General features: G+C 41.2%; 1 protein-coding gene across 3 annotated transcripts in view; it reads right to left on the bottom strand.

Moving 5' to 3' along the window:
- The window catches only part of RAPH1 (Ras association (RalGDS/AF-6) and pleckstrin homology domains 1), an 83,147-nt gene extending 73,883 nt beyond the window's left edge, over positions 1-9,264 (bottom strand). Inside the window, exon 1 of one of the 3 annotated variants that reach the window (XM_038142956.1) lies at positions 9,142-9,264. The gene's annotated coding sequence lies outside the window, so the exon portion shown is untranslated. The other 2 variants (XM_038142959.1, XM_038142958.1) reach the window with 2 other exon arrangements.
- Between the last annotated feature and the right edge of the window lie 5,708 nt (positions 9,265-14,972).

Consider the following 14,972-nt stretch of genomic DNA (forward strand, 5'->3'; position numbering starts at 1 on the left):
CCTGTAAATATATCAACAACTTGATCCTTCAGGAGAATGAAGATTGACACCTTTTTGCAAAAAGACAGGCACCGAAGTCATTAAAGTTCAAAAATGAAACACCACTGACATTGAAAGTGCATAGTCTGAAAATGTTTACTCTGTGCTGGACTTTCAACTTCAGAACACAGGCCAGTCATTCCAGGAATATTCCATTCCCGCTGACAAAAGTTAATTTAAGATTTATTATACAGTACTAATAACTAATCCCAAGGGTTTTGTTTTTTTTTTAACTTGTTGGTTTTGAGAACTTTCTGAAGTTTTTGCGCACATTCAAGCTGAACAGATATAAACAGGATCAAAAGAGAAAGTTTCATTCACGCTAATTACAAGAACAATGCTTTTGGAGGTCTGCTTTCTCCTTTAACTAGAACATCTCTGATTTTCACTACATGGGATAGGAAGCACAAAAGGTTGAGCTGAATGCTGCACTATCAACTGAATAGCTGTTAACAGAGCATTCTTCATAAAGACACTCTATGTTTCACTTTAACAACTGTGATGTGGGTATGTGGCTCCTCTTGAAAATTCCACTCATGTCCCTGTTTCCATTTTCTGTTCTGCAAGAGGCCTGAAAGGAAAAAACACTCCCACTTTTCTATGGGACCCTCCTCCTTCCATGTAATTGCTGAAAATGAGACTTCTCCATTTTGCTGTACTTCTTAGTAAGTATCTCAGAGGTCTCCAACCCAGAACTGAACTGAGAATCATGGAAGTAATTATTTCCTTCTACAATAGGCAATAATTTATTTGTGGCAGTCACATCAATCTGACAAACAGCCTTTCAGTTTCACAGAACTGATCATACCACTAAGTCACTTATTAATAGACACAACAGAGTAGAGGTGAAAGAAAAAGTGATCTTCTCTTACCCAGCTTCAGTAGAACTGTGACATGCTCAGAGATGGATAAAGTTTCAGCCAGTATTATTGCTTTGCAAGGTTACTAGTGACTGAAAACTACTGACTTCCCTCCTCCACCCCTAAATAAAATGCCTCCATTTAATAGATAGAAGAACTATCTATCAGAAGACACAAGTACTATTGACTAAACTCCAGAGTACCAGAAATGTGCATTGATACACAAAACTTGCAGAATGCTTCACCAGGAACACAGCGCGCAACCACCCATGTTTCTGTCAAAGCCACTCAGACCCACACGTTCATGTAAAAGGTCATGCTCTTGATTCATGCATTAAAGATGTAAGTGACAACTTCCTTTGAGAACAGAGATTTGCATGGCATTTTTATTTAAAGGCTTAGAACAACCTAATGAGATTTTTCACGATGGGGAGATGTTTAAAAATGCACTATAAACCACATTTGTGCTAAGTCTTTTAGTCACCTCTGAAGGAGAATGATTACTGACATCTTGGAAGTCCAAACTTGCATTGGTGTATTAAAACAAATTCTAACAATGATTAACTCGATTTTAAGTGGTGGAACAAGTTCACAGCGATCCTTCTAGCAAGAAGCAGAGCAAGAAGCAAAATTGGTAAGGTAAGGACAAGTAGGTGTTTAGCATGTTTGGGAGTTATGTGCATGTTTTTCTTACATCTAGTCTCCAGTGTCTTTACATATACAAAATCAACTCAAGCATAGTTTAGTGGTGGACTTGGCAGTACTAAGTTAATGGCTGGACTCGATCTTAAAGGTCTTTTCCAACCTAAACGATTCTATGATTCTATAAATAAAGACAGCTTGGAATGCTTGGCTTCTGGCATAGAATCAAAAATCCTATGCAAGATGCCTCCTCACTCTACAGGCATGAACCAGGCAAGTCAAGATGAAATCAAGCACAACCACACACAAGTGAGAAACTGCTGAGGAACAGCCAACAGTGCAATACCAAAAACGGAGGCTCTAAGTCCAGACACAATCCGCAAGTATTGTACCTCCCACAAAACAACTGGGAGAAACCTCCCAGGGCAGCAAACACTGTCCTTGCTTCTGCAGGAATCTAGAGTCGATATTGCATTTATTTTACATAGGGTGTCTTGTTCTTGCAGACACACATTCTCAAAGTTAACACAGTTTAAGAACTTCAGACCTTATCTTCATGTATTCTCTGGCAACAATATGAGAAAACCTGAGGGAACACTGTCATAGTCATAATGAAATGGTTTCACATTTGTTAGAGTACTTCTCTTCTTACCTAATTCAATACTTGTTCTAAATTATAAAAGAGTAGCAAGCAATGAGCTCAGACAAAAGTAGAAAAAAATCCCATGGGATTAAAATTAAGACAATTAGTATGCAAGCAGAGTATTTCTGCAAAGCTAATAAACTTCCCATGCCAATTTTACCTCTGGAAGATCATCATTAGGCTGCAAAAATCAGTCTTGTTCCTAAGACGCTTGAAAGCATGCTGAAAACTTACTATTTTCAGTACTGAGCTAGAACCCATCCCAGTTTTGTAAAGCAGCTCATCTAAATAAGTATAGATAACATTAGTCATCTAGATATGAAAATGAAATAATTTACAAAACCATGGGGCAAAGTATTTCCTGTAACAAATTCTGAAAGCCTGAACAGATGCCTTTTCATATTTGTCAGACGCAAAGAGCAACCAGAAAAGGTGTTTTTCCTTATTTTTTAAAATTACTTTACATCCCAGAAGTAAAAGAACCTTGAATTCTGCAAAACAATATATAATCAGGATCTAGGAAGATGTATAGAAGGATGTAGCTTCTCTTCTTTCAGCAGCTCCCTACACATCACCTCTTCAATTTTATCATTTTGGCACGCTGTGGATTATGCTGTTAACTGGATCACAGAATTTACATGGATTTAATATTGCCCATCTCTGTTTTTTTTCTGAGCATTTTTAATGCACAATAGTTTAGCAATCCCTAAAGCTACCTAAGGATAATTCTGTCAAGAAAAGTGTAAGGGGGGGAAAATGTTCTCTGGGCTACACTGCTTCTCTTACTGCTCTTACTAATACCATCTCTTTAAGGGACCTACAAGAAAGGAAAAATAAAAGCCCACGGAGTGAAACATACAGTTCTTGAGACTGAGACAGCTCTGTCAGAGATGTAAACAGGGACTATTCCAGGCTTAGTAAATGCATCTGTACAGAGATTAATGACTGGAACAAGTATATAAACGGCACACGGGGAACTTTACTTCTTTCAAAGAACCTGCACATTTGATTGGCTAATGCTATCTCCTACAGCAACTCCAAGCCTGCAGCGACATCACATCTTTCAATACTGGTGTACCACAAGGATTGATTCAGCAACTTCATGGTTAAACATAAGAGTACCTCTCCAAATCTACAGGACCTTTGACAGAGAGAAAAATCTGTCAAACATAGTTTCAATATATTTTCCCAGTGACTAAACCAATCACATCAGCATTTTAGATGGAGTATTTTACCATAACAATCAATGGAACTATTTAAAAGAAATCCACAAACATCAAAAAAGCACTAGGCTTTTTTCATCACTGATTGAAACAATACAGTTGATCAAAACTGTCTTAGCTTAATGTCTAAATTGCAAGAAGAATAAAATTCTACATACACAAAAAAGCCATATTATGAATTCTATGTTGTAAAGTTAGCATTTTTCACATTATGCAATGACTTACTCAACATTTACTGTTGCACTTAGCAGGAAATTTAATTACATATATTGAAAGGATTTAACGGTAAAGGCGATATCAGAGTAAGAATTCAATAGTCCCATTTGAGATGGGACTATTTTATCGTCAATGCTTGATACATACTCATTATTTGCACTTCTAACACTATTCAATGATACAGCCTTTAAAATACAATTATACAAGCAGATAATGCACATTTGCCAATTACAGTTTAAGTAAGGTTCACAATTAAGTGTTTTGGACACTTCCAAAAACATTTTTCCTTTTCCCATGACCAACTGGATTTCAGAAAATGAAGTATAACTTTGCAACGAGTAATCCTTGACAAGTTTACAGTACTTCCTCAAATAATCAGCAGAATTTTTCACAAGTCACTGATACACAACTGCTTGATAGCAGAAGACACTACCAGCTCAACAACAGTTTTAGTTTGAAGGAGCAATTTTACCCGGCATCTATAGCCAAGTTCACACACTAAGACCATGATGACATAGAATAAACCACCTTTCCTGTGCTACAGATGGCTGCTCTTAAAGCGGAAAAGTGGGAACACGACAACCAAATTTGCATTGAGATGAAATCTACCCATGTATCGAGCAACAAGCTCTACTTGGAGCTTTTCTTTGGGGAGCAAACTGTTCCTTACTACTGGAAGAGCCAAGAAGGCAATGAGTAAAATAACAACAAGAAGTAATTTACTGCACATGTTGACTGTAAGCACAGCACAGTTCCACTCTTTTAAAATTTACTTTAACCAGGACAAAAAGACACCAGGAATACCACAAGTCCTACCAACTCAGCAAACTGCTACGTTTCTGGGAAAAGGGAAGGACAATGAGACAATCACAGCACTGTCAGCAGCCAAGGACCCTGTGCCAGCAGTAGGCAGTGGACTTCAGCTCTCACTATCATATGAACAAAGGTTTCTGCCAGGCCCCCTACAACTGCTCCTGAAGCTTTCTGAAAGGTGAAGTTATCAGAGACGATAAAGGATGCCAATGAACTTCCCTCCAGCCATTTTCTGTATGTGTGTTTTAGACAGCATATTTTCCAAATCAGATCTAAATTTGAGAAAAATGATCAGGTTCTACAGTTCTTAAACAGTCCAAGACTTTTTTACATGAAAGCCCAATACTGACACAGTAATAAAACTTAGCAGTCACAAAACTGGAAAGTGATGTCACTTCTTGCTCCTGTTTCTTTCTAATCCTGATCTGCTAGAAATCAGTTATTCTACTGTAATAAACAGTAGAAAACAGTGAGGTGTTTGCATATGAACACAACTTGGCATTCTAAACACTTGACAATACCCTCATACCGTATATGACCATTTCAACAGATGTCAAATACAATAATTAGAACAACACAATGTTAACACTGCAATAAGGGATGATAATTTGCATAATTTTCACAGAAGATAAGAACAATCTACATGCAGTTTACCATTTATGCTATGCAAGATCAGTGCATTTTTACCAGCAGCCTGAGTTTTTGAACACTATAATATTTACCTAAGTAAATATAAGAGTTTTACTACTGTGGATAATAATTCCCTCACCAGACTATAAGTACTTTCACCTTACACACTGGTGTCTTGAAAAGACCAGAGGCAAGGAAGATTCAATCACCTTTTTAATGACATTGGTTAAAATTATTTTGATGGATTTTTGAGACTAGAAATTCAGTAATGGGTAAAAATTATGTTCTCTGACTATTCTGACTTGAATTCCTTCCCCACCCCCAGGCATCCCTCCCCCAACACCCCCCAACTAACTCATTATGATACAAGATGGCAACAAATTATTCTCCTAATATTGAACGTCAGGACAATTTCAAATCCTTATGTACGTCATCTTTCTCCGTACAATACAGGTACAGCAGTAGCTTGTAGAGCAAGACATTTCAAGAGCTCTTCACTAACAGATGGATTTTAAAAAACAAGTTCAACAAACAATCTATTTAACATCTTACATGAAACACTTCTGCTGAAGCTGGACATAGAAAATAACTAAAATTCCTACTTGGAACAAAACAGAGAAGTGACTTTAATTTGCTAAAATGTCAGAAAATTTCAGTCAATATATCTGATCAAGTTGCATAAAAATATTCTACAGATACTTTTCTAAGTCTTTATACAACTTTCCTATATAAAGGATTAGAAACAACCTCTATCATTATTGAATTTCAGTTCTTTCTCACAGGGACTCATTTGCTTAATTGGGTAATTATTACTAATGTCTAGTATTAACGTATAAAAACTAATATACCATTTTCAGTGGACACTTTCTTAAAGTGATAACACCTGGAGATTAACAAGAGTAATTTAAATCCCTTGCTAATCTGAAGAACAACTATAAAGGGCAATTATAAAGGGCATGTTTCCTTACTGGCATTACCTAACCTAGTAGACATTCCTAAAGGTAGAAAACATTCCATGTGTGTGCTCAATCAAAATCTGTGACTGCCAATTATCAAAGGTGTTTTTTGAATTCTTAAGAGGACTTACTCAATATGTCAACTTTTGTTTCATAATTTACATTTTCTGAAACAAAATTAACACTCCACATAGAAACAGGTAAAACCTGACTATGCAGCAGTCTGGTGTCATCTCAATGTATTATTATTAACTCTTAGCAATAAAACAGATCTGGATTGCAACTTTTTATAAGGCTTGTTTATCTGACATTGCCTGATTCCGCTGTAAACCAACACATTTTCTTCCAGTAACTGCAGAGAAAAAGTGTGAAACATGGCAAAATGGCTTATTGTTGGGGCCAGAAATATTTGAACATTTCCAGCTTTGGTAAGTGCTTGTAACAAGTTCTAGATTTAATCAGCAGGATCCTCAGTATGAACAGATATTAATGGGAAGTTATGAAGTACATTATTTCAGTTCTACCTGAAAATTCCAGAATAAAACTACTGTTTAACATAACAGAAAAGGCAGAGCATGATTATTTTGCAACCTTTGGCTTCATTTGTAACACAAGTGATTTGGATTCCTCTTCTATTAAGAAGGTGATGTAAATTATTTAATGGCTGAAATCTTCAGTACCATTCTTCCTAGTATTTACCTAACTGGCTTAGTCACTCAGATTTAACTGTGTCCCAGTTTGATAGGTTTTTACTTCCCTCTCCAGCGGCTGAAAAATATTTGAAGAAGGAAGGCAAGTATGAGGAGTAAAGATGAGACTAACACAGGATAAAGATCTACAACTTAAAGCACAAAGAATTAACTGTTTCTAGCTAGAAAAGCCAGCTGATTCTATCAAAAAACTTAATGCTGAAGAAACAGACAAAGGACCAAATTCAAGTAACGAAGCAACCGCTAAAGAAGATTCGTGGTTTGGGGGAAACAAGGCAATACCCACATATTCTGATTGCCAGAACTCTCAGACATCCTTTTGAAAAACAATGCCTCCTAAAACCTACCCCAGCAAACCATTACCCACAAAGGGCATCGCAGCAGCTTCACACAATACTTTAAACCAACAGGTGTTCTCTGTACCCAGGCTCACTTCACTAAGAAAGGAAAAGATTCCAACACACAGGAAGCTGAAAACAGTTTATGCCAATACACTACTCCACTGTAAAAAAACTGTTTTAAATTCAAACCTTAAGGCAGTAGTCTCAAGATACTATGCAAGGAAGGCAGATTGAAGATTACATAAAATTTCTCAGTGTTCTCTTTCACATTATTTTTTATACCCTTTCAAGAAATTAATAGCCAGTACACTGCATTGCTTTCCTTAACTGTGGTTTATCTCTTACTAATACTTTTCTCACTGTCACCACATGCTGAGTCAGAGAACTAGTGGCAGAAGGATGCTTCATTGCATATCATCTAAGCACAAAAATGAAGCCATTTTAAGGAAATACCTATCTGAAAATGAAAACTGTATGAGGGCAATAAATAAATTCCTTGGTGCCGCTTACTTTTCTGTTGTATGAAAGCAAAAAGCTTCTGTCACACGGATTTCTGTACGGTAATTTGAATATCATCCAGTGATACGAAAAATCACATACCAGCTTAGGTGCAGAAAACCAGTTCTGCATGCCACTATCCACCACACCCACCCAAGAATGCTATCAGTGTATAAAATATAGATATGTCTAGATCTTCATATGTCTAGATATTTATAGATCTTATGTGGAAAGTATTCCCTAGATTATGACCAAGACTTTTGTTCTTCAAGATGATTTATCAAGTAATTTTACCATTCCTGTATTTTAACATGAAACTTCTCGGCAGAGAAAAGCTGATTACAGACAATAAAATTGGAAGGTTTGCTGTTCTAGACATTTTGTTTCAATAAACATCTAGAATTAATAAATTAATTCTTCTTCTCTAAGGTATTTAACAAGCTAATGTATCCATGTCTTTAGGGCACTAGGCGGAACAGACAAAAAGAGACAATTTGTTCAAAATGGAGTGGGTGTGATTCTACATTCTCACAAAACATCCACCCATCGTGAATGGTAATGTAAAGATACTAGCCATATGAAATAGTTTACATTTGCCAAATGGAGTGTACCTGTAATCCACCAGTAAAAAATAAATTGTACTACATAGACCGCTGTTCAGGTCCTCCTAAACACCTATAGCCCAGTAAAAATTATAAAATGCAGAGACAGTGTTCAAACATGCAGTGATTGTTTTCTGCCCCACAAGATAACAAATCCAAAGGAAACAAAATCTTCCAAAATGAACAGGTATGTCAGTGGCTTCTTAAGACAACCAGCATTAGTGCAGGAGAAAAAATAAGTATAGCCATATGAATTTTACAAGGTCATGTGACATTCATGTATACAGACACTCCTCCTTTCCCTCCCACCATCAATGATTTTCCCCGTGCAGAAAAAATAATACACCACACTCCCAGTTTCATTAAAACCAACGCAGGCATCAAGCTTGCCTTGGAGGCTCTTTACAAACCAGTCTGCCTTCAGTAGATCGTATGGCTAAAAAGCTTAACAGATTTCAGGTTTGGCGTTGGATTCTTAACCCATCATTCCTCCTTGCACCAGGAAGGAGGATTTGCGCGTTTTGTTCCGCGGGTGGCAGCGCCTCGGCGATGCCTGCGCCGGGGAGCCGACTGCCTGCGGCTGCACAGGGTGGAGACTCACCCAAGCTGACATTGTCTGCATGCCACACACTACATCCCTCGCGCATCCCCGGCTGACTCGCCAGCCTCTTCCGAGGCATGCCTCATTCGGGGAAAACCCGGGGGGCACACACATACCAGAATCCTCCACCAGTCATCAGAGCCTCTCTAGAAAAACACACCCGATGGTGCCTGGGGCGCGGAGGGGCGCAGGGCACACGCGCGGGCCGGTAAACGCGCGCCCCTCCCGCACCCCTTCGCTCCGGTGCTCCCGCCCAGCCCCGGCGGTGGCTCGGGGGCCGAGCGGACGCGGCAGGAAACGCCGCCCGTCGGCTCTGCCACCACCGTCCCCCAGAAAAGAGCGACACGAAGGCGGCTCCGCCACTCACCTCGCCCCGGCTCCGGGGGAGCCCCGGCGGCAGTGGCGACGCCCCACAGAACAGAGGGGCGAGGCGCCGGGCTCGCTCCCGCTCGCTGCCGGCGGCGGCACCCGGGTCCGCTCCGCCCGCAGACCCCCTCGGCGGCGGCGGCGGCGGCGGCGGCGGCTGCTGCTGCTGCTTCTGCTCCTCCTGCCTCCACTAATGGTGGCCGCCGATACCGGTTCCTTTCGCCGCTCCCTTCCTTTCCCGTTCCTTGTTTCCGCCGAGCGCGGAACCGCCTCCGCCCGGCAGCCGAGGCGCGTCCCTGCCCAGCAGCGGAGACGCCGCTCCCCACACGCCGCTGCCGCCCCAGCACCGCCACCGCCACCGGGCTCCCCCCGCCGCTCACTTCCGGCGCGCGGGCCGCGCCTCGCCCCGCCCTGCCGGGACCGGCGCCAGCCACGGGGGGCGGCGACGGACCCGCAGCGCCGGAGCGGCCGTTGGGCGCGCGGGGGACGGTTGGGCACGCGAGCGGCCGTTGGGCGCGCGGGGGACGGTTGGGCACGCGGGGGGCCGTTGGGCGCGCGAGGGGCGGCTGGCGCGCGCGGTGCCGATCGATCCTCGCGGAGCCGATCCGCCGGTGCCGATCCGCACGGAGCCCATCGATCCCTGCGGTGCCGATCCGCACGGAGCCCATCGATCCCTGCGGTGCCGATCGATCCCTGCGGTGCCATTGCCCGCCGAGCGGGTTCGCCCGCGCCGGGCGGTGGCCGGCGTGCTCTCGGCGGGCGCTGCCCGCGCTCCGGGCAGCTTGGGGCTGCGGTTCCGTCCGCAGGTAAAGAAGCTGCGGGATGTTCCCTGTTCCGATCACCGAAGGTTTCTGTTGTCAGCAAATTACCAAATCCTGCCGAAATCCTCGGTCGTGTGTCCCGCTGACCCCGGCCAGCCGCGGACCGCGCCGCCTGGGCTGCGCTCTGGCCCGGCGGAGAGTTTGCCCGCGTTTCTCATCCTACCACAGCCTCAGGGCCGAGATCACCATTTTTTTAAAAAGTTATTTTCAAAATTGGATAAACGCAGTGCTTGCTACTGTAGGTAGTGCTGTAGGAGGGGAGATTCGCTTAAATACAATTTCTTGCCTTGGGGCTCCCAGCTGCAGCGCAGCAGAGGTGGCATGCACGCTGCCTTCCGCCTGGAACTTGCTTCTCCCCTGTGCTACCACCGCTGTGTATTGTGACAAGAGCACAGGCATGTTTTACGTCCCCGTTTAACTGTCAGTATTTGACAGGTACAAAACTTCAGTCAGTTAAAGTACAGTATTTTCCATAAATATGAACAATTATGCAGAAGACGTTTGTTGTTTTACCGCTGTAAGTGCTAATACAGCAATGAGACTATAAGCTAGGTCAACAGCAACGTGAAGATCTGTTTAAAATACAAGCTAGTACATGGAGAAAATTATTTTCATGTGTACATACAATTAAGTAATTTGAAAAACAAAGTTCACCCATTTAATTTTAACATCTAAAGTCTTTGCTATATAAGTTCACCTTAACATGTAATCACTTAAAACTTCTGGACAACATAGTAAAATGTTGCAATTTAACAACATCCCAGACAAGATCAAAGTTATGGATGCAGAAATACATAAATTATCAATATGGAATAAAAATACATGCATTCATCACCAAGAGACTACAGTAGTATTCTAGAATTCCAAATAAAATATTTTTAATCCAACGATTCCAAATTCTAGACTGCTACTGATACATTGCTTCATGGTTTGTGAAGTTCCACAATTAAGAGGTGTCTGGGATCACATTATTTAATAAAAGTGATAAGTACTTCAGTTTTCAGTGCTGTTCTGCAGTTGCTGCATATCAGCAGTGAGAGTGAGCTGGCAGAGACTATGAATCTGATGTTATCAGCCGGTTAAACTTCGTCTGGAGGTTGTATTAATCCCACCACACTTTCCTGCTGATCCTCTGTGACCCTGAAGGGATTAGAATGACAACACCTCCCCCAGAAGCAGGCTTGAGATGGCCGGAGGAAGCACAGGAGTGCACAGGCAATGCAAGGAGCAACTTGGGTGTGCCATGGCCGGGTTCCTTATGGCAGCTCCATGGCAACTGACCCAGAACAGAAGCTCTGCCAAGTCTCACGTTCTGCACCGCTGCAGCTCAGGAACTGCACGGCCATGAAGTATGCAAAGCTTCATACCCTCAGCTATGAAATTCTCTCAAAAGGAAAAGGAGGCTGAAGTTGACTACTGCAAACTCTGCTTTTAGCATGTGGAAATATTATTCCCTTATATCAAACTTGCTAAGTTGTCCCTGAGCCTGAGCACACAATAGACAGCAGAGTTAATGCAGGGTAGAGATTAGAGCTAGACCGTTTGAAGCTTGAAGACCAGATTGGATCTGTGTGCACTCTACAGAACCACTATCCAACTACAGACGTTAAGTTGCTAATGTAAATCATCCCCCAGGCCAAGAAAAGAATGCATACCTGCAGCAGATGTTGGGTAAGGTTTTCAAAGTAGTACAGGAAATTTAGTGATACGTCTGCCAATGAAATTTCCAGGTAATGAATTTAAAAAATAAGTGAAACCTTTTGAGAAGACTAAAAGGTTGGTTTAAATGTATATCTGCATTGAAATAAAAAAGGACAAAATTGATCTTTTTGTTAATCAGGGCAATAATTCCATGGCTATTGGCTCTTTCTTTTCTCAAATGCTGCCTATCACTCTCAATTTCACTTACAACTAAGCACTGTTGGCAGCTGAGCTTTATTTTGAATCCTTCAAAGGTTTTATTTTCTGTATTTAAATAATCCTGAATAAGAAAACATAAATAAGCAAAGGTTACATAGGCTTCTAGATCATTAGACAGTTGGGAGAATTCCCATGAAGGACATACCAAGCAAGGGCTGAAAATATGAGAGTTCAAATTAACAAAAAACTCTCATCTTGATTGCTTTGTTTGACCTAAGAAAACTCAATGACTTGTGCAGTAGAAGTTTCATATTTTGGTGAAGACCTGCTGGGTCTGACCTAGACTGTCAATCAAAACTATATGTGTGTGCATGTATAGGTACATCTAAATGTCCATGCAACTATACCATCATGGAACCTCGAGCACCTATGGTGCCTGCCAGCTCTAGCAACGAGGAGAGCAGTCTGACTCTTTTCACCTGCTTCTTTATGAATTTCTTTTGCCAGCTACAGGGCTCAAGGCACCAAATCCTTAAATAGCCTTTACTGTTCATCAATAGCTTGCTCAATCTATACTGTATGTACTGCTGCTCCCCTAGCTATAATGGCATTTCCAAATGGGAATTCTGACAAAGTATTACAGTATTTCTTAGTAACAGGTATAGCACCCATAGCCATTAACATCAATAATTCAGTTCATCCAGACTTACGTTAAAAATGTCTTCTCTCAGATCTTATCTACTGTTCATAAACAAGGATGGCATGAAGGGGTTCTGACATTGCAGCAACTGGTATGGTGACAGCAGTAGCCTGTAATAGGAAGGCAGACTTGGACAGGAGCTTCTGGGGTTTCAAGCCAGCCAGCATGATACATAATCCATTGTAGAAACTCCTCATGTTCTAGGTTAAGGTCACCAAGCTTCCTCAGGGATACTCTTCGGTGGGGAGGCTGCTGCTATTTGCATGGGGGAAGAGGTTCAGAGGAGCACCAGCACAAACACTGGAATAAAAATACCATTTTCTGGACTCATTTAATCAGTGTAAATGAGAAAAAATCTTGGCTAATTCCAGCTGAAGTACTCCTGAATTACAGTGGGATGACAGCTCTGAATCCAAAGCATAGAAAGTCTGTGGATGAAAATATAACCACTCTTTTCTTTATGCACTCTCCCTTTATTCCACCTCTAAGAACTAGAGAAGCATTCATTGTCTTTCTCAGGTGATGAAAGAATAAGCTACTTCCTTAGAGCCAGAAAGGAAACCTCGTTCATAGCCAAGGTCTGAATCTTGCTCTCATCAATGCCAAATCAGTCCCTTGCTTGGGAGGGGACTTCAGACTTACTATTGATACTCTTTTTATGGAAATGTCAGCATTGCAGAATGGCAAGTAATCTATCTTTAGCATTCATTATCATTATCTGGCCTTTTAATGAAGACTCAAACCACCCCATCACACATCTCAATAAATCAGCATGCCAAAAAAAACATTTCTTCTTGACCCTCAAAGCAATCAGCTTATGTTGCTGAAGCAGGAAGCTCGTTTGTCCCCTGCATTGTTGTAATCTGGTGTATACAGCTGCAAATGTTGTTTTTGCTCACAAAGCTTCTTAAATCCCTTTTTTAATTCTACTAAATTCTTTGCCTTGATGACTGCCCATGACAATTGGATTCCATAGACAGAAAATATACTGTGTGAAATCATATTGAAAACGTGTTCTGAAAGGTTTTGCTCTATGAATTGGAGCATAGAGGCTGCAATTAGCTGACTTCAGTACACACTTGATGAAATTTCATCCTATATGAAGTTCTCCTTGCCTCCATGATCTCTGCTACCCTCCATTTCTCTTTATTCTGCACAGTTAATTTTCTGGTTCCTTTTTAAGTCCTCTGAGGCAAACCCTGGCCCTCATGAATGTATCAGAGTACCTGTGCAGCCATGCACATAAAAATAGGGAAGGAACAACACACACACAGATTAGCATCTTCCAACATCCAGGGCACCACAGGGACTCTCCGGACTCTCCTCCCAGGCTGAAGTCAGTAATTGATTTTAATGGGAGCAGGGCTGAGCTAATGCTGGCACTTTGGAAAATCCCACCCAAGGGATTCAGTGATATTGAAAGTGCTTGAGGCAGGTTAACTGCAGGCATTTCCACTAATGGGGAATGGCACAGTTGTCTTTATTAATTTTCCTTCTCCAAAGTGCAATTAGAATGTATATATTTTTATATCCTTAGGAACAAAATAATGTAAAATGCTTCTATTTCTAGAGACTCTTACTGAAAGGCAAGTAAATGAGTGATTTTCTGCAGCACAGTTACAGGCCTTAATATCTATCACACTCCGCAAGAATCTATTATTACTCTCTTGCTGCCCTTCTTTTTCCCTCAGCTCACTCAATATGATTACAAGGGAAAATAAAGTCAATGTGGGTCCCAATCAGAGCAGATGCACTGGCTATTTGTAAAGCAAGGTTTTTCATCATCTTCCTGGAGACAGGAGAACCAATACTTTTCTATCTGACTGTACCTTCAAAACCAAGAGGAAGAAATTTCACTGGTGAAGATGAATTGGAAAATGGCCATTAAAATGGGGAAGAAAAGGTGGCATGGACTGGAATGAGGTGTAAACAACAGGAAGAGGGATGATGTAAAGAAATGCTAGAGGACATTGCCTCTGTTATGGTCAGTTTTTGGAAAAGTCACTACAGGGTCTAAAAAAAGGAACCAAAGCTATGGCAACCATTTTGCAAACAACTCTACAAATAAATACAGTCTTTAGCTGTCTCTGAAAACGATGAGATTACTCATTCATAAAAATGCTGAGGTTCTGGCACATTATTCACTTAAAATACAAATAGTGATTGTTTTCCATACATTTATTCAAACAACACTAGAATTTTAAGCACAGTGGCAAACATCACCACTTCATAAGATCCCATTGCTATAGTGTAATGGCAGAAGTTTGGTCATTAACATCACAGTGAAATGACAGCAGAGTACCAGAAGTTTTGCAGTCTTAAAAACAACTGCTTTACATAAAAGAATCAAGACCACAATATGTTTAAAATACTGAGGGAGGTGAGTGGCAGAGTGAGGTGGGAAAAAAAACTCAGTTTGTTTCTCTTTGCTACTTCTTCTTTGTGATTCAA

The sequence above is a fragment of the Motacilla alba genome, chromosome 7 (genome assembly GCF_015832195.1).
Source record: "Motacilla alba alba isolate MOTALB_02 chromosome 7, Motacilla_alba_V1.0_pri, whole genome shotgun sequence".
Classification (NCBI taxonomy): Eukaryota; Metazoa; Chordata; class Aves; order Passeriformes; family Motacillidae; genus Motacilla; species Motacilla alba.